Source organism: Oryctolagus cuniculus, chromosome 2, assembly GCF_051225735.1.
Source record: "Oryctolagus cuniculus isolate XC-2025 breed Fujian yellow rabbit chromosome 2, ASM5122573v1, whole genome shotgun sequence".
Taxonomy (NCBI): Eukaryota; Metazoa; Chordata; class Mammalia; order Lagomorpha; family Leporidae; genus Oryctolagus; species Oryctolagus cuniculus.
Window position 1 is genome coordinate 12319085 of NC_142868.1, and position 20818 is coordinate 12339902.

Consider the following 20818-nt stretch of genomic DNA (forward strand, 5'->3'; position numbering starts at 1 on the left):
AAAAGAATAGCCAAATACAATTTTTAAAGCAGCTTTTCATCCTCTTAAGGTACTCAAAATCTCATTGGAGGAGTGAGACCATGACAAGACAGCAAACAACACAAGGCTCTTTGTTGATAATGGCTGAATCTGGCTCAGATAATTCTACAGAATTTCAAAGAGGTTGGAGTTTAGTCAACCCTGGAGGTTTTTCTTAGGCTTCCTCCCCTACCCACCCCCCACCCCTTGCTCTCCCTCTTGCTCTCACTCTCTCTCTGCATTTCAAATAAATGGAAAAAAAAAAAAACACTTTAAAAAACCTTGAAATTTTCAAACCTTCTACTTGATATCTGTTGATCAAAAACATTAGTGCTTTCTTTCTTTTTCTGCTATCAAATAAATAATTAGGGAGTAGAGAGACTGATGGCACAGATATACCCATTCATTATCACACCACCTATGAAGAACATAGAATACACATGTTGCTATTTTTCTATCTTTGTTTTTCTGTGCATCAGATATAATCACAAATTTTAAAGTGAATATTTCTTGATATTGTCTTCAGAATTTTCTATCTTACATAATTTTATTCTATATAATTTTAAAAACTAACTGAATGGTTAAACAATAGTTTAAAATATCTCTATTGTTAGGAAACTGGCACAGTTTTAGCCAGGTGGCTGCATGGCCCAGCTACCTGAGCCAGGCTCCACCCCCATCCTAATGGGATTCGCTGGTCCTGCTTCCCTGCCCGCCCTCAGGCAAAGTTTTAAAAGGGCCTGTTCCTGAACACATGCTCTCGCGGTCCTTCTCTCCTGCTCTCTCAGCTCTTGGCTCTTCTCTTTCTTGGTTCCTCTCTCGGCCCCTCTCTCCTGAGCCCTCTTGGTTTTTCTTTCTAGCCTCCTCCTCTGGTCTCTTGGCTCTCTCTCGGCTCCTCTCTGCTCTCTTCTCTCTCCTCTGTCTCTCTCTCATATAGTCTCCTTCTCTTTTTCCTTCGCCGCTCCTTCACTCCGGTCTGTTGGGTGTTCCCAAATAAACCCTTTCTCTTACTCCGGTGTTTGGTGTGTTTTGCGACGGCTAGCATTAAATATAACATTATCATTTTATAAATAGGTTTTTTCAAGTTCCCTCTTATTAAAAACGGGCTTCAAATAGAATTTTGTAAGTTCTACATTTATGATTTTATTGTTTTACAAATGAGAAGAATTTTTAATATTAGCAACAAATTTCAGAAAATAACCCAAGAATAGGGATAATTAACTGCCTTCCTTTGAGCTCTGCCTCCCAAACTTTAATGTGTATGTGACTGAGGATTTTATGAAAATGCAGGTGTGACTGACTCAGCAGGGCTGGAGTGGAACCTGCTGTTCCGAGATTCCGGTAAGCCTCTGAGGCAGGCAGACATACAGGTTAAAATCAATTAGGTTTGTGAGCTGGAAGACCACACCTTCGCCACGCCCCTGTGTGACCTCATCCCCCTACCTGGCCACACCTGGGTGACCACCAGCCAATCAGGTTAATTAACCACTCCCCTTTGGAAGTGGGTTAAAAGCCTGGGACACGGTGTGTTCACCCCTCCTCTTGCCAGGAGGGGGCTGGCTATAGCCCTGCGCCTCCAGGCTTCCTGGCCTAGATGCTCCTCCACGTGGCTGGTTCCTGATGCTCCATATGAACCCAGATTTACCTCTCTCTCTTAAATAAAGCTCTCACTTTCCTACGCACTAAATAAAAGCCTAAAATGTACCATGCTGCCTCGTTTATTTATGCCGGTATTTAGAATTCTTCTCTAAATATTAGGCAAGAACCCTCTCAGGCTTATTAATATTGAGGATTTATTAATAAGCATATGGTGATATCGTATGGCACCCCAAATCCAGTAACATATGTGGCATCCCAGATGGCACTTCTGGGGAACTTAAAGGGGCCACTTTTCATATATATTTTAAGGGGTCATTTCCGATATCACCTCCAACTGATACAGATGATGCTTAAACTATGATTTATGCATAAAGCAAAGGATTTGAACGCAGATGTGTCTACAAAGCTCAGATTTGAATGCTGACTGTAGACTGTCTCTCTGTGCTAGGGTAAGGTCACAGTACTTACTGGGACTAATGAGTGTGACCTTGTACTTGAACTTTAATTTGTTCCAGTTTGAGGAAAACTTTTCCATCAATTGGTGCGGATAGGTAAGCTCTGACTGAATACTCAATTGGTGGAGAGGTTCAATGGAAATTCAGTGATGGAGGAAAGCACCTAGCATCTCCTGACCTAGAAGGTCTTCCAACCCCAAGGTTAAGGTTGCAGAAGTTAGTATTTTAAATCTTTATATGAACAGCTAGCTTCTCAGCCATTTAAGATTCAAGAAGCCATTTTCTGACAGAAGTTGCGTTTCAGGAAATCCAGATGAAATTAGTATCTTTTACTAGACCGAGTAGGGGTTTGAGACCCAGGAGACAGCCAGAGCTGTTGCATGAAAGAAACTACTCTTTCTCTCTGTCTCTTGGAAAAATATAACCTCACATGTGAGGAATTTTCAGAAATATAATTTGCATTTGAAGAAAATGTCAGAATTATTTAACATGAGATCGGAAGCAAAAGTGAAAATGCAAATGATTGGGGTCTCTTTACAAAAGGAAGATAGTGTGGCTTCTTTGCACAGCCACAGTTCTCTGCAAGGTTTTCAAATGGAAATGCTCTCCTTGAAACATGTTAAATTTTGAATTGTCACTGGGTGATGAGTTCCAGAATGACAGAGGAAGGAAAGCCTGCTTGTTTTTCATGCAAGTCACGTTAAAACTCCTTAAAATCCCTATTTGAGTTGCTAATTTTAATTTTTTTCAAAAATAAATGGAGACCCTGAATGATATGTGAGTGGATGGATGACAGAATCAATGCTCACACCCTGTGTAGCCTATGACTGACACTTGTTTCAGTGTCCTGGATCCCACGCCCAGGTATCTGTCAGATGTGTGCCCTTGGGTTGGACACTTGCAGCTCATTCTGTCTAAAACCAAACTCGATGTCCACCTTCCCCTGCCAAACCACATCCTATTCTTGTTCCTGATAAATTCATGTCACCACCTTCCTCTTCAATGCACACATCAGAACCTAAGCAGATTCTCCAACATCCTGCTCTCCATTCTCACATGAAGTCCTGTTGATTCAACTGCTAGAAATGATTAAAAAGTTTAATTCTGATTGCCTCAGTTCAAGTTCCTGCAGCCTTGGTCTTCCTAATGCACCCTCCACACCAAAGCCAAAATCCTCCTTTTAAAGGATGAAGATCCTTAGAGGCCAGGTCTGGTGGGGAATATTTGACTGACTGTAGCCTAAATGTCACATTTCCTCATTTAGTGTTCAAGTCTTTTGTGAACTGCCCCTACTTTTCTGTTGGGCCTCATCCTCACTGAAACTGCAGTTTTACCCTCTCAATATGTCATTCTTTTTTTTTTTTTTTTTTTTTTTTTGGCAGGCAGAGTGGATAGTGAGAGAGAGAGACAGAGAGAAAGGTCTTCCTTTGCCGTTGGTTCACCCTCCAATGAATCCGGCGCCCCAACCGGGACTAGAACCCTGTGTGCCGGCGCCGCAAGGCGGAAGATTAGCCTAGTGAGCTGCAGCGCCGGCCATATGTCATTCTCAAAAGACATGCTTCGATGGCTGGTGCCATTGCTCACTAGGCTGGTGCCAGCACCCCAGGTTCTAGTCCCTGTTGCTCCACTTCCAGTCCAGCTCTCTGCTGTGGCCCGGGAAGGCAGTGGAGGATGGCCCAAGTGCTTGAGCCCTGCACCCGCATGGGAGACCAGGAGGAAGCACCTGGCTCCTGGCTTTGGATCGGCGCAGCACACCAGCCGTGGTGGCCATTTGGGGAGTGAACCAATGGAAGGAAGACCTTTCTCTCTCTCTCTATCTCTCACTGTCTATCACTGTTTAACTCTCCCTGTCAAAAAAAAAAAAAAAAAAAAAAAAAAAAGACATGCTTCGGAAGATCATTTAGCACAGCAGTTCCAAGGTTCTGTGTTCAAGTCCCAGCCCCACTCGTTTCAAGCTGCATGGACCTTGAACTTAACTCTGTGCAGGTCTTTTCATTTTTAAAATTAGAATACTAATAGTGCTTACCACTATAGTTAGTGTGAGGGTTCAAGTCAAACTTAAAATAGAACTTGCAGCTTCGGCTCTGGATGTAGAGTAGGAAAAACCATTGTTCCTGGTCTTTTAACAGAAGAAGCCAAAGTACAAACTCACAATTTTTTTTTAATCAAAGACCTGAGGTCATGGGGCAATGGAACAAGGACAGGCAAAATCCACGGAATGACTTGGACAAGAGAGAAACAGGACAAGAGCAATGCTTACCTAGGGCAGATTCTGCAGGATACCAGTGAAAGACTTCAGCCAGAATAGTTAGTTAATGGGTAGAGGCTGGTGAGAAAGTAGATAGTCCTTAGAATCCACAGACAGAGGGAGCTTATACTCTTTGGCAGGTTTCTTCTCCATGAACCACACTTGCAGAGAGTCTTCAGAAAGATCCTTCCTGGAACTGGTCTTAGCTTGGGTAAGAGCAGCCACTGCAAGATGGACATTAAATACCATTATCTCACAAATAAGATCTCACTTCTTGATCAACTCATCTACCTTGTATTCATACAGGGTTTTATTCTTTGAATTGAAATGGTATATTTGAAGGGGAAAGTTCCTAACCTTATTTTTTTAATAAAAAGGGAGTAAGCACAGGGCCCCACTCCTGGCTACTTCCTGGTTCTCTATGGGCCACACATTCTGTCTATGACCAGTCGGGCAATAAAACTCAATTCATGTGTTTTTTTTTAAGACTCATCCTTCTCTGGCCTAAATGTTGAGATGTCACCACACAGAGAGGAGAAACCCGACTTGGAAGAAGTCATTTACAGAAATGGGTCCTAGGGATGATTCTGAATGTAAATCAAACCTTAGTCAAGCAAGATCTCTTAGGATAGATCTAGCAGTTGTGGGAGCAATCATCTCTCCCTTCCCTCTTCCCCCACTTTCTTTTGCTGAAGTCACTAGAGTTGTGTTTTAAAAGAATGCAGTGGAAAGACATCTAACTTAAGTATACTTTCATGACTATTAAATTGACCAAAACTGTAAAAATGACAATAACCAATCTTTTACTATGAATGTGAAAAAAACAGGATCTCTCCAGTATAACTCATGGAAATATTTACTGACATATGTATATAAATATACTCAAAATATCTATCTATTTTAAAATGTTTGTGCCATGATACTCAAAAATTCTACTTTAAAATTTTTATTTTAAGAAAATAATCAGGAATAAGTGAGAAAAACTGTTATGCATAATATAAGAAATTTGAAGCACTCTAAACAAAAAAACTAGATAGTGATACATTTATACAATACACACTAAGCAGAATTCAAAATATTATAGGAGAATATTAACGTGTTAAAATATTCATAAAATATCACTCTGTAAATGCAGGTTATAAATTATGAGTACAGTATGATTTCATTTTTGTTTCTAAAAAGTAAATCTGTATGCCTGTAGAAAAAATGAGGCTATAATCCAATATATTACCAGAGATAGGAATACCAATAATTTTTTCTTTTTGATTATTTTTATTTTTTTAAAATGTGTTTATCATGAATTATGGAATAACAATGAATATTTTTAAGGAAAATTAGTTAAATATTATGTTATAGAACGATATAAAAACAAAAGAAGACTATAGCCACAATCACATCTCTGTATTATAGTCCTTCTCATTCTCACACTACTGGGTACCTTCTTTTTTAGTCTTTTTCTAACTGTTGTTTTTCTTTTATGTTGTGGCTATCACAATACACACACAACTTTGCAACTTGCTTTTGTCACTTACTGTTTTACTGCTGTTTAATGTTTTTCTTGATTAGTATTAAATATTTCTACCCAACATTCATAATGGTCAACATATACCGATATACAAGTATTTATTCATTTAAAAGGCAGAGTGGCAGAGAGACAGAGCAAGAGATCTTCCATCTGCTGGTTCACTTCTCAAACAGCTGCAAACCTGCAGCAGAACCAGGCAGAAGACAGGAGCCAGGAGCTCCATCTGGGTCTCCCATGTAGGTGGCAGGGACTCAAGCACTTGAGCCATCATCTGCTGCTTCCAGGCTCATTGGCTGGAAGCTGAATCAAAAGCAGAGTGGCTGGACTTGAGTCAGCACTCTGATATGAGATCAGGCATGGCAAACAGCAGCCTAATCCACGACATCACAACTCTCACCCTGAACTGTGCTTCTCGATTTACCGATTCCTACATTGTTCAACAGTTAGACTGTGTCTGATTATTCAGGGAAAACTCTGCATCATCATGGACTGCTTCATTCTAAGATATCTCCAAAGGAGGATGCATCTCCCCTTCTAAGGAAGGACCCTTCCAAAAGGCACAGGATGAGGTGAAAGCTAATTGGATGAAAACTGTCACCCCCACCCACCTGCCTCCTTCCAGAATTCCTTCTCACTACAGAAACTTGGGGAGGGGGGGCACTGCCTCTACCACTCACCACTTCTAGACCAGACTTTCAAATACAATCAAAGAAGGGAACTTCTGAAACCCCAAAGAGGGCTGGGGCCAGGCTAAGCGCCTGCCAGAGAACAACTAAGCAATGGAGCTGGACTGCTCTTTTTTTTTTTTTTTTTTTTTTTTGACAGGCAGAGTGGACAGTGAGAGAGAGAGACAGAGAGAGAAAGGTCTTCCTTTTGCCGTTGGTTCACCCTCCGATGGCCGCCGCTGCAGCCGGCGCACCGCGCTGATCCGATGGCAGGAGCCAGGAGCCAGGTGCTTTTCCTGGTCTCCCATGGGGTGCAGGGCCCAAGCACCTGGGCCATCCTCCACTGCACTCCCTGGCCATAGCAGAGAGCTGGCCTGGAAGAGGGGCAACCGGAACAGAATCCGGCGCCCCAACCGGGACTAGAACCCGGTGTGCCGGCGCCGCAAGGTGGAGGATTAGCCTATTGAGCCACGGCGCCGGCCCATGGACTGCTCTTTCCAGTTACTGCTAAGTGTAGCTGAAGGCTTAGTGGCCATCAGCTGAATCAATATCTGACCTGCTACCTGGTGTCCTGAGACGCTGACCCATCTTCCTCTGTCTAAGATTCAAAAGTGAAGACTCTAAAATGGACAGGGAGGGGTTTAACTCAGGAAGGGGAGAGGGAGCGTAATGGAGGGAGACTGGCCTTGGGTCAGGAGGCCTCAGTCCCATCAGCCAGGTCTGTGGCCCTGGGAAGCTCTTCCCAACAAAATGGGACTGATCATACCTGCCTGAATTGGCTGAGAGCCTTCAATAAGAGCGGATGAGAAAGTCCTTGGGAAGCCTGAGAATGCTGGGCCCACGTGAGGAATCCGGACCTGCTGTGTTCCACAAGGTAAGAAAATGCCAGGAAGTCCGCTCCTTACGCTCATGGCCTCTGATGGTAAACGGGGTTTTTTCTCCTTCTATTCCACATTTATTGAGTGCCTATCATTTTAATACCTGGACTACAACAGTGAACACAATTAAGGGAAAAGTCACCTTTCGCAGCAGGAATCTAGAATTCCAAATCCTCAGATGCTCTCCCAGCTCTCAAGAGAGTCACACAGAGACTATCAGTCCAGGAGGAGGAGACTCGCTGCTGGCAGACACTGTGGCCCTCACAGCTCAGTTGTAACTATTCTGCAAACCTCTAATCCCACCCTTCACCAATAAATCCAAGCAAACAACAACAAAAAAAACCATCAGTGCTTCAACAAGAGAGAACTTGGTTTTTCACTTAAGCTCATACATGGAACACATAAATGAATCATAAAAGTAAGTAGCCCAAAACTAATGGGCAGAGCACAGTGACCCTGGGGACTGGTTCCTCCCTCATGGTCTATAAGTAGTTGCTCGAACATAGCCATCAGTCCCGCCAACTCTAAGAGAGAGTAGAACAAGGTATGCTCTTCCCTTGGAGTATATTCCAAGAATTTGTATATACCATTTCTGCTTAGAGTTCATTGCCACTCACTTGGTCCAGCCCAGTGGCATGGAGTTTGGCAATAAAGTCACTGGGGGCAGCAATGAGCCCAGCTCAACCTTGGGAGATTAGGTATCAAGGAAGGAGGACAGAACAGACAGCAGGGCTAAACCAGTAGTCTCTGCCACAGTGTGCAAATCCCATGAGGTCTCTCCTTCCCTGGTTATGTAAATTACATGATGCAGAAGCAGGAAGATCCCCTTAGACAGGTTCAATAGGTCCAGTGCTGTACTCAAAGTGTGAACCATATGCGGATGGTATACGAGTGGAAAGGGAAATGCATCGTGGAAGCTGTGATGTTGGCAGCACCAGAAATGGGCAAGAAGCTCTCAAGGCAGAACAAAGCCCTGGGGAATTAATGTTGGACTGTTGTTTTGTAAAATACCTGGTAGATGGCTTTAGGTCATCAGAGACCAGGGATAGTGGAGGTGGAAAGGAGGTAGATGAAGGATTTGCTTGAGAGGAAGTAGTGGCAAACACTGCACTTAGTTCTAAGTTTTCTTTGTGACGTTAGATTTTGGTGAGAAACCAAAGGCCTACAATTGGGTGTGACCGATGAGAACAGAGACTCAGGGAGGAGCCCATGAGTCTTGGGAAAGATTCAAAGGCCACAGAACAGACAATGGCCAGATACCGATCTACAGGACCCACTGTTAGAACTCCAGCTGCACTGGGCTGCACAGTGGCCTCCCAGACTTCCTGTCCACCCAGAACATCAGAATGTGATCTTATGTGAAAATAGGGTCTTTGCAGATGTCATCAGTTCACTTAGGATGAGGTCATACTGGACCATGAATCTGACATAATGGTTGTCTCTATATAAAGAGGAAAAGACACACTAAGAAAGACACAGGGAGCCAGCCATGCGATGATGAAGGCAGGGAGATTGGGGGGGACTAATATGCAAACAGGAATGGCAAGGATTGCAGGCAGCCAGCAGAAGCTGGGAAGAGTCAAGGAGGGAGTGTGGTCCTTCCTGCACCTTGACTTTGGACTCTGGTCCCCGGAACTCTGAAGGAACACACATGTGTAGTTGAAGCCTCTTGGTTTGTGGTGCTTTGTTACCCCTGCCTTAGGGAGTGAGGACAACAGCCTAGTGTGTGCCCCAGCAGGTCACCAGCAAGTCAGCAGTGGAGGGTGGTCCCAATGCATATTCCAAGTCCTCAGGGCAGAGGCCAGGTAGGAAGAGGGAAATGACTTGACAGTGGAATGAGGGGTGAACATGTAGAAGAGGAAAAAGCTAAACTTTCAAATGGGGGGACACACCTCCAACTTCGGAGGCCCCCAGGAGAAAGCACTCCAATATCTCAGAAACAAAAGGAAGCCTGTCACAGCCTCCCTTCAGTTGCTATGGTGAATCTACTCTCCTTTGCCTCACAATGCCTTCGGCAGCCAAGCCCTGGTGCCCTTGACCATAACAGCAAACACTGCCACAACTGCCCAGCACATAAGAAACAGGGCTGCCTTGGACTTTCTCTTTACCACCGCTATTTTAGAAAGAAAATTAATTTGCATGATGCAGCAACGTGAATATGCCCTGAATCTAGAAAGCCAGTGAGCCATAAAAAAAATTGCAAGGCAGCAAGCTTCTATGTGCTGAACAAAATCAGGGGCCGGTACAGCTCCCACGCTCAGGGATTTGTAATCAGGTGCTTGAAGTTAGGAGTCAGCTAGACCCATAACTGAAGATTCTCATCTTCAAAATGAGGGGTTTGGCGTTCCTAAGCCAAGATCCTTTCCAGATTGGAAATTCTCTGACAGAGGGCCCGGGCTGAAACGCTCATTTTTCAAGGCATCTCGGAGCCAGTGCTTTGAAAAGCCATGCCCCTGCAGTACAATGACTGCTCACTGGACATCACACAGCTTGTCAGTCAAAGTTCTGCTAGGGTTTGTATAGTGTGTGACTGTCCCCAAGCTTTCCTGTGCTGAAATTGAATTCCCATTGTGAGGTCCTGAGAGGCAGAAAAGTTAGCCCAAACTTGACATTTAGAGTTGGGGCCCTGCGAAGTGATTAGGCCTAGATAAGGTCACAAGGATGGAGCCCGCATCGTTGAATCCTGGTGGCTTTGGAAGCAGAGGGAGAGATGTGCGCAGAAATGCAAGCTCCATCTCTTGCCAGGCCATGCTCTGCCAGCAAAAATCATCACCAGATGATGCCCTCAGCCTTGCACCTCCACACCATGAGCCCAAATCAACCTCTTTTCTTTGTACAGTAGCCTGCTTCTGGGTTTTGTTATAGAAAGGAAAAAAGGAGTAACACAAATGGAACAGCGGCCACTTCCTCCTCTCTTATTCCTGGCCCAGTAGTCACTTCACTGAGCCACAAGGACTTCTGGTCAGTGTCCATGCTGCAGGGCTGTGGTCTCTCTCTGTCCTACACCATGCAGAGGAGGAAGTGGGGCTCAAGGAAAGGCACAGCATAACTGATCCAACATTTCAAAGCCCTGATGCAACAGAGCTGTGATGGGAGACAGCCAGATGTATGGAATCCAAAGCAGCCAAATATGGGGCCACAGGACCTCTCCTCCATGCTGTTCTGACTTCTCCAGACAGCTCTTCTTCAGTATTTGTCAAAACTGAGGACCTTCTCTGTTCTTCTGCACCCTGGGACCTGCTCTATGTTAATCTGTCTCTGTGTGGCTGGACACCTGCCGGGTTTCCAGCCATGAGTCTCACGTTGGAAACAGTCCCTACTGGATTCAACTCTGCATGGCCAGCCCTAGTTTATATTATCCAGTCATACCTTTAGTTACTTACTGAGAATGTACTGTTCTGGGAGACACAAGAGTTAGCATTTTTCAGAGAAGAATCAAAACAGTCTCTTCTTCCTGATGGCCACTTGGGTAATCAGAGATTTCTGGCTAAAACGAAGCATTAATGTCTTGGGGATCTTGTTAGAAAAAATATCTCCCAGGACCCCTTGTGGAGAGCAGACTCTTTAGGAATGAAGTAGAAAGCAGCTACTGTGGATCTCAGTGCTCTGGGCCTTCCTGGGTCAACAGGTTCAAGTGGTCTCCATGGCCAACGGACTCACCCAGGTCACTTGCAGATCTCTGGCTGGATCCATCTTGTCCAGAGAAGGAGTCTTTCTTTGAGCAGGCTTTGACTTCTCTTTCCTTTATTTCCAGAATACATGAGCTTTCTTTCATAAGAACAATGACTCAACAGTGACTCATGCTGTCTTCCTAACCCACCTCTCCAATCCCGAACTAACTGGGCTCTTTCCATCTCTTCTACTTCCTCTGAAGAACAGAAGAGGTGTTGAATAGAGGTTTTCTTATTGGTGTCCCTGGTCCCCAGTTTAATACATTCATAAGAAAATTCTTTTTCTCATTCTTTGTTCTCTTCTAGGTACCTAAGTATAAAATGTCCCCATAGGCAAGCTTAGCACATAGTAATCCACACAGTACCCTTCTTCAAACTGCTGGAGTCTTGCCTCAGACAGTCATAGCTACATCTCAGAGAGAGCTACAATGTGACCAAAAGGACCTGTTGTTCCATGGCTCAATGTTCTGGGAGAATAGGATCGCCCTCCCCTAACATGGACCACCTGTCCATTGTCCTAACACGGCATCTCCAGCTTGCTTCTTGCCCTTCTGTGTCTCCCTTGCTTGCGGGCCATCATTTTTAACCCACTGCTCCTGCTGTTAGGGCTGCAGACTTCTAGTTATTCTGGTGAACACTTAAGACCCTGATGGGTTAGAGCAAAGGCTTGGGGGAGCGCCTTCTACCGTGCACCCTTCTCTCCAGCACAACACATTGTGAGAGGAGATGCCATGGCCCGGAAGACACACAGCAGTGTCTTCTGTGTTTCTCCCTCACAGGAACCAGCTGCCTTAGATTCAGAGAATGGCTCTTTCTCTGGATGACAACTCACCGTCTATCAGGTCAGACTTCTTATCCCAGCTCTAGTGCTTTGTCATTAGCTACATCCACAGCACTTCCTTCCAAAAGACACCCTGGCAGCACCAATTTCCCATATAGCAAATGGAACCGACCAGTTTTTCCCCCAGACTTACCCTTCTTTCTTGCCCCCTTGCTGTCGGGTAATTTCCAAAGTCCCCCTTATAATCATGCTGTGTTTGTTCCCAAACACAGAGATAATTTATTATCTTTTTTGTTTAATCCTGCAAGTACAAAGCAGAGAACATTAAGCACTCAGTAAATACTGAATTGGAAGGGATGCCCTTAAGCATAGAGGTACCAGAAAGCATAAAGAAGTGAGGAATCAGACTCTTTACCTTCATTGCAAGTATCACTGAACAAAAAATGCTTTAACAGTGCTTTAATACCTGGTCTTTAAATACAGCTTTCCAATGTATTTTCACACACATGATCTCATTTAATTCTCATCCCAACAATAGTTTAGGAAAAGTTCTGCTGTCAAAAGCTCTGAATCTGAGCCTCATCTTTACCTCTTACTGCTTGCTGCACATGAATGCATGACATAATCTCTCTGAATTGAACCCAGATGATAACAGGGTACTTAAGATTCTAAAATGTATGCCCCATGTATGAAAATGCACTGGAGTCAATGGTCTCCTCTGAGATCCTGCCTTTCAGAAGTCACCTGTTAGAGGTGACAACCCTTCCCCTGTGGCCCAACTATGCACAATCTTATTTCTCAACAGGCAACACTGAAGTGACCTCATCTAGCCTTATTAATTTCTGTAGTCTTAGTTTCACACAGCACAATAATTTGTGGAATGAAAGGAGAACTTTTAGCAAATGTGGTCATTGAAATCATGCTTGCATTCCTTTATTTTCCTATGCTCTTTTTATTTTTATGTACCTTTTAAATACAACATTAGGAACATAGTAATTTTTCCCACCACCTCCATCCTCCCAACCACTCCTCCACCACTCTGCTCCCCCTCTCCTGTTTGGTCCGAGAAAGAAAAGGAAAGAAAAGGGAATAAAGGAGAGAGAAAGGGGGGAGAGAAGGAGGAAGGGAGGAAGAAAAAGAAAGGAAGGAAAAAAAACTAATTGCTCCTTTTCCGGTTGTAGCACCTCGCGGTGAGGATCCCCATAGTTCGGCCGCAGCCATGCCGTCCAAGGGCCCGCTACAGTCCGTTCAGGTCTTCGGACGGAAGAAGACAGCCCACTGCAAACGGGGCAACGGGCTTATCAAGGTGAAGGGGAGGCCACTGGAGATGACTGAGCCACGCACGCTGCAGTACAAGCTGCTGGAGCCTGTTCTGCTCCTTGGCAAGGAGCGCTTTGCTGGAGTGGACATCCGGGTCCGAGTGAAGGGTGGCTGTCACGTGGCTCAGATTTACAATCCGCCAGTCCATCTCCAAAGCCCTGGTGGCCTGTTACCAGAAATATGTGGATGAGGCGTCCAAGAAGGAGATCAAAGACATCCTCATCCAGTATGACCGCACCCTGTTGGTCGCTGACCCCCGCCGCTGCGAGTCCAAGAAGTTTGGAGGCCCCGGTGCCCATGCTCGCTACCAGAAATCCTACCGATAAGCCCGTCACCCCGATCAGGGGCGGCTCCATAATAAACAGTGGATGTGGGATTAAAAAAAAAAAAGGTATTTTTGCTTTTATTTTTCCTCTTCTTTTCCCTTCCTCCCCCTTCTTTCCTTTTTGAAATTTGTCTTTAAAGAAGAACCCAAGGATGGTATATATTTTGTGAGCTCCTAGACATGACTAACTTATGAGACATAATAATATCCTCATTTTAATATATAAAATGGAAGTGATTCTTGAGAACAAGTTTTATTAAGTTTCATTATACAACTCTTTGTGGACAGAGGTCCTGTATGGGAAGATAGTGCACAGTGACTCTTGTTTATTTGACAAATAACACTCGTATATATGACATCGGTGATCACCCAAGGCTCTTGACATGAGCTGCTTCAGCTTTGGAAGCCTTTGGATCCAGTAGCTTGGCAAGGCAAAGTGAAAGTTATCTTTTCCCTTCAGAGAAAATTACCTCCTTTGGTGGCCACTTCTTTCCATTGGGGTCTCACCCACAGGATTCCTTTATGTGGGACATTTTTTTCCCCATTGTGTTTTAGCTTTCCATACCTGAAATGTTCTCCCTGGCTTTCCAGCCAGACTGGAATGAGTTAATGGCTGATTCTGAGGTTGGAGTGCTACTTAAAGTGATTATCATTCTATGAGTCTGCTGTATGGACTGCTTCCAATATTGGAGCCTTCACTCCTTTTTAATTCTGTCTACTCTTGTTTTCAAACACCTAGTCCTATTTTTTAAAATATTTATTTATTTATTTGAAAGAGTTACACAGAGAGAGAAGGAGAGGCAGAGAGAGGTCTTCCATCTGCTGGTTCACTCCCCAATTGGCCTCAATGGCCAGAGGTGCACTGATCCAAAGCCAGAAGCCAGAAGTTTCTTCCGGTTCTCCCACACCAGTGCAGGGGCCCAAGGACTTGGGCCATCCTCCACTGCTTTCCCAGGCCATAGCAGAGAGCTGGATTGGAAGAGGGGCAGCCGGGACTAGAACTGGCACCCACATGGGATGTTGGCACTGCAGGCAGAGGATTAACCCACTGTGCCACAGCACTGGCCCCAAACACCTAGTCCTATTAATATGATTACTTTAACTCTGGATCATATCTATATGGTCACTTTACCACTTGTTCCTATCCATTTGATCTTTGCAATACTTAAGCTGCTATTTTTATCAGCCAGCTTAAGGGATTTTGGGGTCTTATGGCTAGTTGTTAGGTTGTACCCCTAGAAGTATATCCATGTGAATGTATATAGGACTACACTGCTTTGTGGTTGTTTACTTCACATATTTCACAATTACAACTTTATGATCTTGGTGATTCTTCTCACTGTGCCTGCCCTGCCACCCTCACTCCCAACTCCCTTCCTCTTTCCTTTCTATTTTTCTTATTCTTTACTAACATTTATTTTCAATTAATTTTATATACATATAATTAACTCTATGTTAAGTGTAGCATTCAATGAATTGTATGAAAGAGAAAAAGATAAGGAAATATTATAAAGGAAAACAAACAAAGCTATAGAATAAGAAGCTGTTCCTCAACAGTCAATATAAGGGCTGTTCATAATCATCGCTTCTCAAACTGTCAATTTCGTTCTTACATGTTGTCTTTTAAGTGCTCTATTAGTTATCACATGTCAGAGAGAACATACAGAATTTGTCCCTTTGGGATTGGCTTATTTCCCTAAGTATGATGTTTTCCAGATTCATTCATTTTGTTACAAATGACTGGACTTTGTATTTGTTTCTGTTTTGTTTTGTTTTATACTGCTGTGTAGTATTCCATGGTATCCCATAATTTCTTTATCCAGTCTTCAGTTGATGGGCATTTGGGTTGATTCCATGTTTTTGCTATTGTGATTGAGCTGTGATAAACATGGAGTTGCAGCTCTTTCATATGCTGATTTCATTTCCATTGGGTAGATTGCCAGGAGTGGTTTGGCTGGGTCATTTGGAAGGTCTATATTCAGACTTCTGAGGTATTTCTACATTGTCTCCCATAATGGCTTTATCAGTTTATATTCCCACCAAGAGTGGATTCGGATGCCTTTTCCCCCACATCCTTGCCAGCATTTGTTGTTTGTTGATTTCTGTATGAAAGCCATTCTAACTGGGTGAGGTGAAATCTCATTGTGGTTTTGATCTGCATTTCTCTGATGACTAGTGATCCTGAGCATTTTTTCATGTGTCTGTTGGTCATTTGGATTTCCCTATTTGAAAAAATGTCTGTTTAAGTTCATTGCCCATTTCTTACTTGGGTTGTTTGTTTTGTTGTTGTTGAGTTTATTGATCCCTTTGTATATTCTAGTTATTAAACCTTTATCAGTTGTATAGTTTGTGAATATTTTCTCAAATTCTGTCTATTGTCTCTTCATTTTTGCTGATTGTTTCTTTTGTAGTACAAAAGCTTTTCAGTTTGATGTAATCCCATTTGTCAGTTTTGGCTTTGATTGCCTGTGCCTCTGGGGTCTTTTCCAAGAACTCTTTGTCTATACCAACATCTTATAGGGTTTCCCCAATGTTTCTGATAATTTGATGGTGTTGGGTCATAGATTTAGAATGTCCCTTTCTTTCTCCAAATTAGGGAAGTTTTCTGTTATTATTTCATTAAGCAGGCCTTTTAATCATTTCTCTCTTTCCACACCTTCCAGAACTCCTAGCACCTGTATGTTGGGTCATTTCATAGTATCTTGTAGACCTCCAACAGTGTTTTTTAATTTTATTATTTTTTTTTTGGTCTGACTGTAAAATTTCCAGAAATTTATCTTCTAGTTTTGATATTTTTTTCTTCTGTCTCACTTACTGTGTTGCTAAGATTTTCCACTGCTTTTTTTTTAATTTGATCTATAGCATTCTTCATTTCTAGTATTTCATTCTGATTTCTCTTTAGTATCTCAATTTCATGAGAAAAAATTTCATTTAGTTCATGAATTTACTTTTGGTTGCTTCTAAGTAGTCTGATAATTAATTTTCTGAATTCTGTTTCTAGCATATATTTAATCTTCATCTTTACTTTCTACTTCTGAAGTGTTGTAGGGTTCCTTTGGAGGGCTCATAATGTCTTCCTTATTCTTGTTTAAGTTTTTCTCCTTTGGTTTTCAGCATTGGCTAGTGGGATGTCTGTACTTGCAGTGAGTACCAGGAGACATGTGGTGTGGTAGGTGTGGCCTGTTTGCTGTGTTGAATATTCCAGGGTGGAGCAAGTATTCAAAGTAGGGGCCCTGTGGGGCTTTGTAGCTCTCCTAAGGATGTCTGTAGAGGAAGGTGTTCACCTCTGTTGGTGTGACCAGCCCTTCTTACAGATACAGGAGCCCCTGGTGTTAGTCGCCGGTGTTTTCACCACTAGTTGGGACTGCTTAATGAGATGCACCTTTGTTCTATGACGATTTTCCTGTGAGCACAGTTCCCTGTGTTGTGAGCTGCTATAGGTCGGTGGGTGGCAGCTATGTGTGCAGAGCCCCTGCCTACTGGGCTTGCTTCTCAATGGTGGTGGGTGGGCACAAACTTTTGATAAGCGTGGCTTCCCCTTGCCACACTGCTTGGTGGTGGGGGAAGATATTCTCCTGAATTATTGTGTTCCTCACTGTTTAGGTGGAAGGTGAAGTGACCCTCACTACTGCTGGGTGCGGACACATGAGGCAGGGGCAGCAACCACCTGCTTGGTCCAAAATTAGAAGAAAAAAAAAAAACAGAGGCGCATAATGGCTTCTTCCCTCGGTTTCTGGTCCCTCCAGGGTTGGGGGAGAGGGAGGAAAGTGTACCACCTCCCTATCTGTTCACTTATTCTTTCCCTGCATATAACTTCCGAAGCAGGTCACCAAGCACTCTCTCCCACTGCTATCTGCAGCTCAGCGAATCCGTGAATTCTCCCCCTCACCTGCTCCATTGGGGCCAGCGCTCTCCTCTCTAGGTTGGAGCCTCTGCTCCCTCCCCACCCTGCTTTTCTTTTTCTTATTTGTTCTTTCAGCAGTGGGGGACCTGGACCATCTCTGCTGCACTCGCTGTGTTTTCCACTGCGAATTCCCAATGGCTTAATCTCAGGCATGTAGTCTCAACCCTTTTTAAACATTAATTTTGCCCAATGTGATTCAGACCATCATGTTGCTATTCCACCATCTTGGAAACCCCTTGAAAACATTTATTTGTGGGTGGGGGAAGAGAAAGAAAATGAGCTCCGATCCACTGGTTTATTACCCCAAATGTTTGTAACAGTCAGGACTGGGCCAGAATTCAGGAGCCAAGAATTCCAGGTCTCCCATGTAGGAGGCAGGAACCAAACCACTTGAGCCATTACCTGTTGCATCCAGGAAGCTGGAATGGAGGGTGGAGCTGCACTTTAACCCAGGCAAAAAAATCTGGTATCAAATATGGGCGTCCCAACTGGCAGCTTAACCACCAAGCCAAATCTTCAGCCCATAGCCCTATTTTCAGTTAAAAATCCTTACTTTAATATGGGATCTCTGTCTCTAATTGTGCTCAGAGTTCTAATCAAAATGGAAAAAAGTGTGCTTAATTTTGTGAAGGATATTTAAAGCAGATTCCCACATTCATTTGCTGTTAACAACAAAATTATATATGTATTTGTTTATATATTGATGTATAATTATAATTCTGAGAAAAGCTTTTGGTGCCAGACTGAATCCAACTGTGAAATAAAGATCCCTTATTAATGAACTAACCAAAAGCAGGTAGCTAATCAATTTGCCAACAAGTTATTTGTTCTTGGAAATTAACCTGAGATTTGATCTGCAGTTTTGACACAGGCGTGGTAAGATGAAGTGTGAGTTTTGCTTTTTCCCAGGGATCTCTGCTGCTCCACTCCTCCTCCCAAGAGGTGGCCTAATTTATACACAGGTCCAGCTCCTCTCACTCATTGAAATTTAGTAGCTGAGGCCCGCCTCCAGCCCATAAAACCAACCTGTCACTGTGGAATAGCTCATACAGGGCTAGGGGTGGGGAAAAAAATCAGTGAAGAAGAAGCCAGTTGAGAAATGCAACTGGGTGCAACTTGGACCACCATTTGCAAAGTAGAGAACACATCTTCCCTTCCAAGGTGCGTACTTGATGGGAAATCAGGATGTCAGGTGCTTGGTCATTTAACTCCTTCCAGCTCTGTGGAGCTGGAAGCTTCGCTCACAGTTAGCATGCCCATTGCCTGCTGACCTTTTATGGGTTGCAACCCGCGTGGCTGACTAACTGATTTGTTCCAGCTGCGGCTGTATTTTCTACCTTCCTTGTTACTTAATTGATCTTGCCTGTGCCTGGTCCTGCAAAGAAGCCCTCCTGGACCTTGCAACATACGCTATATATCCTGTGTGTACTCCTGTGTCCTGACAAGGAACATAAAATCAGTGATGGCAGGAGACAAGGGGAGGGGAAAGTCAGAGGGAACATTGAGAATGCAAATAGCCTGCCTTGCTTTGCTCAGTCCCTCATCCACACTGCTGATCACAGCTCCCTGAACCAGTGGGCTTCTCTCTACAGGCATAACATGTCTCCAGATTCAGGTTTGCTCTGCAAACTTGAAATGCAACCATCCCCTGCAAATAAATACAAAAGAAAAACAGAATCACAAATGGTTTCCTCTGACCATTCTTTGTCCTTTTAGCCATGTGTGTTCATCTCCTAAGTCCTGGGCTAATGGTAGCATTCAGGAAAGCAAGTGAACTAGACAGAGTCTCTACTCTGCTGTAACTCAAAGTATTATGGGACAGAGACACCAAGACATATAGCTAGGATATCATGGGACATTTGTTACCTTAGATTAGCTGTTCTTTTCTTTCTTAAAAATATTTATATACTTATTAGAAAGGCAGAGTGACAAAGAGAAGGAGACACCACACACACGTGCGCGCGCACATGCACACACACACACAAACACACACACACAGAGAGAGAGAGAGAGAATCTTCCATCTCCTGGTTCATTCCCCAAATGACTACAACAACCAAGGCGGGACCAGACTGAAGCCAGGAACCAGGAGCCAGGAACTCTATCCTGGTCTCTCACATGGGTGGTAGGGGCCCAAGTACTTGGTCATCATCTGCTGCCTTCCTAGGTACATTAGCAGGAAGCTGCATTGGAACTAGAGCAGCTGGGACTCAAACTGGTGTTCTGATATGGGATGCCACTGTCGCAAGCAGCAGCTTAAGCGAATGTACAATAGCAGTCCAAGTGGCAATTCATAACACACGATGAAACCTCCACGTAATTCTATGACTCTTCCAGAGAGTTTGTGAGGTCCAAACTCTTCATAATAAAACAAACATGTTGTCTGCTTCTTTGTCCTGTTTCTCTTGAGTGTACAGAGAAGTTTTCCAGAAAGGACATGATATGTAAAGTCACAACCGACTGAGGCAAAAACTGACAGGACAAGCCAGCTGTCTTCTATTAAGCCACATTTGAAAGAGAGTTGAACAATGTAAAACAATGCCCCACTCCACACCATTCTTTTGTCTTGGAAAAATATAGTTATTTTTCATAAAGATACATTATTTTTGTCATTGCATAATTGTTCTACTGGTTTCTTAAATGAATCAATAAATATATAGAATTCTCAGAGCTGATTTCTAATATAGGATGTATTGATAGACACAGCACATATAAACAAAAGTTCAGTCAAGAATTTTCAGAAATAGTATTGAGATTCCAAGTATCCTTTGCTCATTTTCTTATAATATAATTATAGTGTATTGCCAAAACCAGAAAGCTAACCTTGGTTCAGTATTACAAACCAAAAATATTAATCTTGTTTCACCATTTTTATATGTACTCTTGTGTGTGTGCAAGTATTAGAGGAGGGATTCAATGTATTTTTTAAAAATTTAAAAGATTATTTATTTGAAAGGCAGGGTGACAGAGAGAGGGGGAGAAACAGAAATAGGGGTACCGGGGGGGGGGTAGAAAAAGAGACAGAGAGAGAGATCTTCCATATACTGGTTCACTCCTCAAATGGCCACAATAGCCAGATCATGGTCAGGCCAGGAACTCCACTCTGGTTTCCCATAAAGTGACAGGAACTCAAGTACCTGAGGCAACATCCAATGCTTCCCAGGCACATTATCAGGGAGCTAAATTGGAAATCAAATAGCCAGCACTTGAACTGGCATTCCAGTATGGGATGGAGGCAGCTCAAGCGGCAGCTTAACCTGCTGTACCACAATGTCTAACTTTAGTGAAATTTTATCCCATCTATAGATTCATGTAACTATTGCTTAGACCAACATAGAAAACTCTACCATCACTATAAGGTAACTTGCCATTTTACCTTTCCTCCCAATCCTAATTTCCTGGCAATCCCTGATCTCTTCTCTATCAATAT

The 20818-nt window shown here is 43.4% G+C and overlaps 1 long non-coding RNA gene and 1 pseudogene across 2 annotated transcripts in view; one reads left to right on the forward strand and one right to left on the reverse strand.

Annotated features, from left to right (window-relative positions):
• LOC127486441 (uncharacterized) overlaps positions 1-20818 on the reverse strand; it is a 620188-nt gene that overhangs the window by 141395 nt on the left and 457975 nt on the right. For both annotated transcript variants that reach the window (XR_016229778.1, XR_016229777.1), the window contains exon 3: positions 4333-4544. This is a non-coding gene — a long non-coding RNA (uncharacterized LOC127486441). The remainder of the gene's footprint in view (positions 1-4332; positions 4545-20818) is intronic.
• Positions 13002-13519, forward strand: LOC100345916 (small ribosomal subunit protein uS9 pseudogene; annotated as a pseudogene).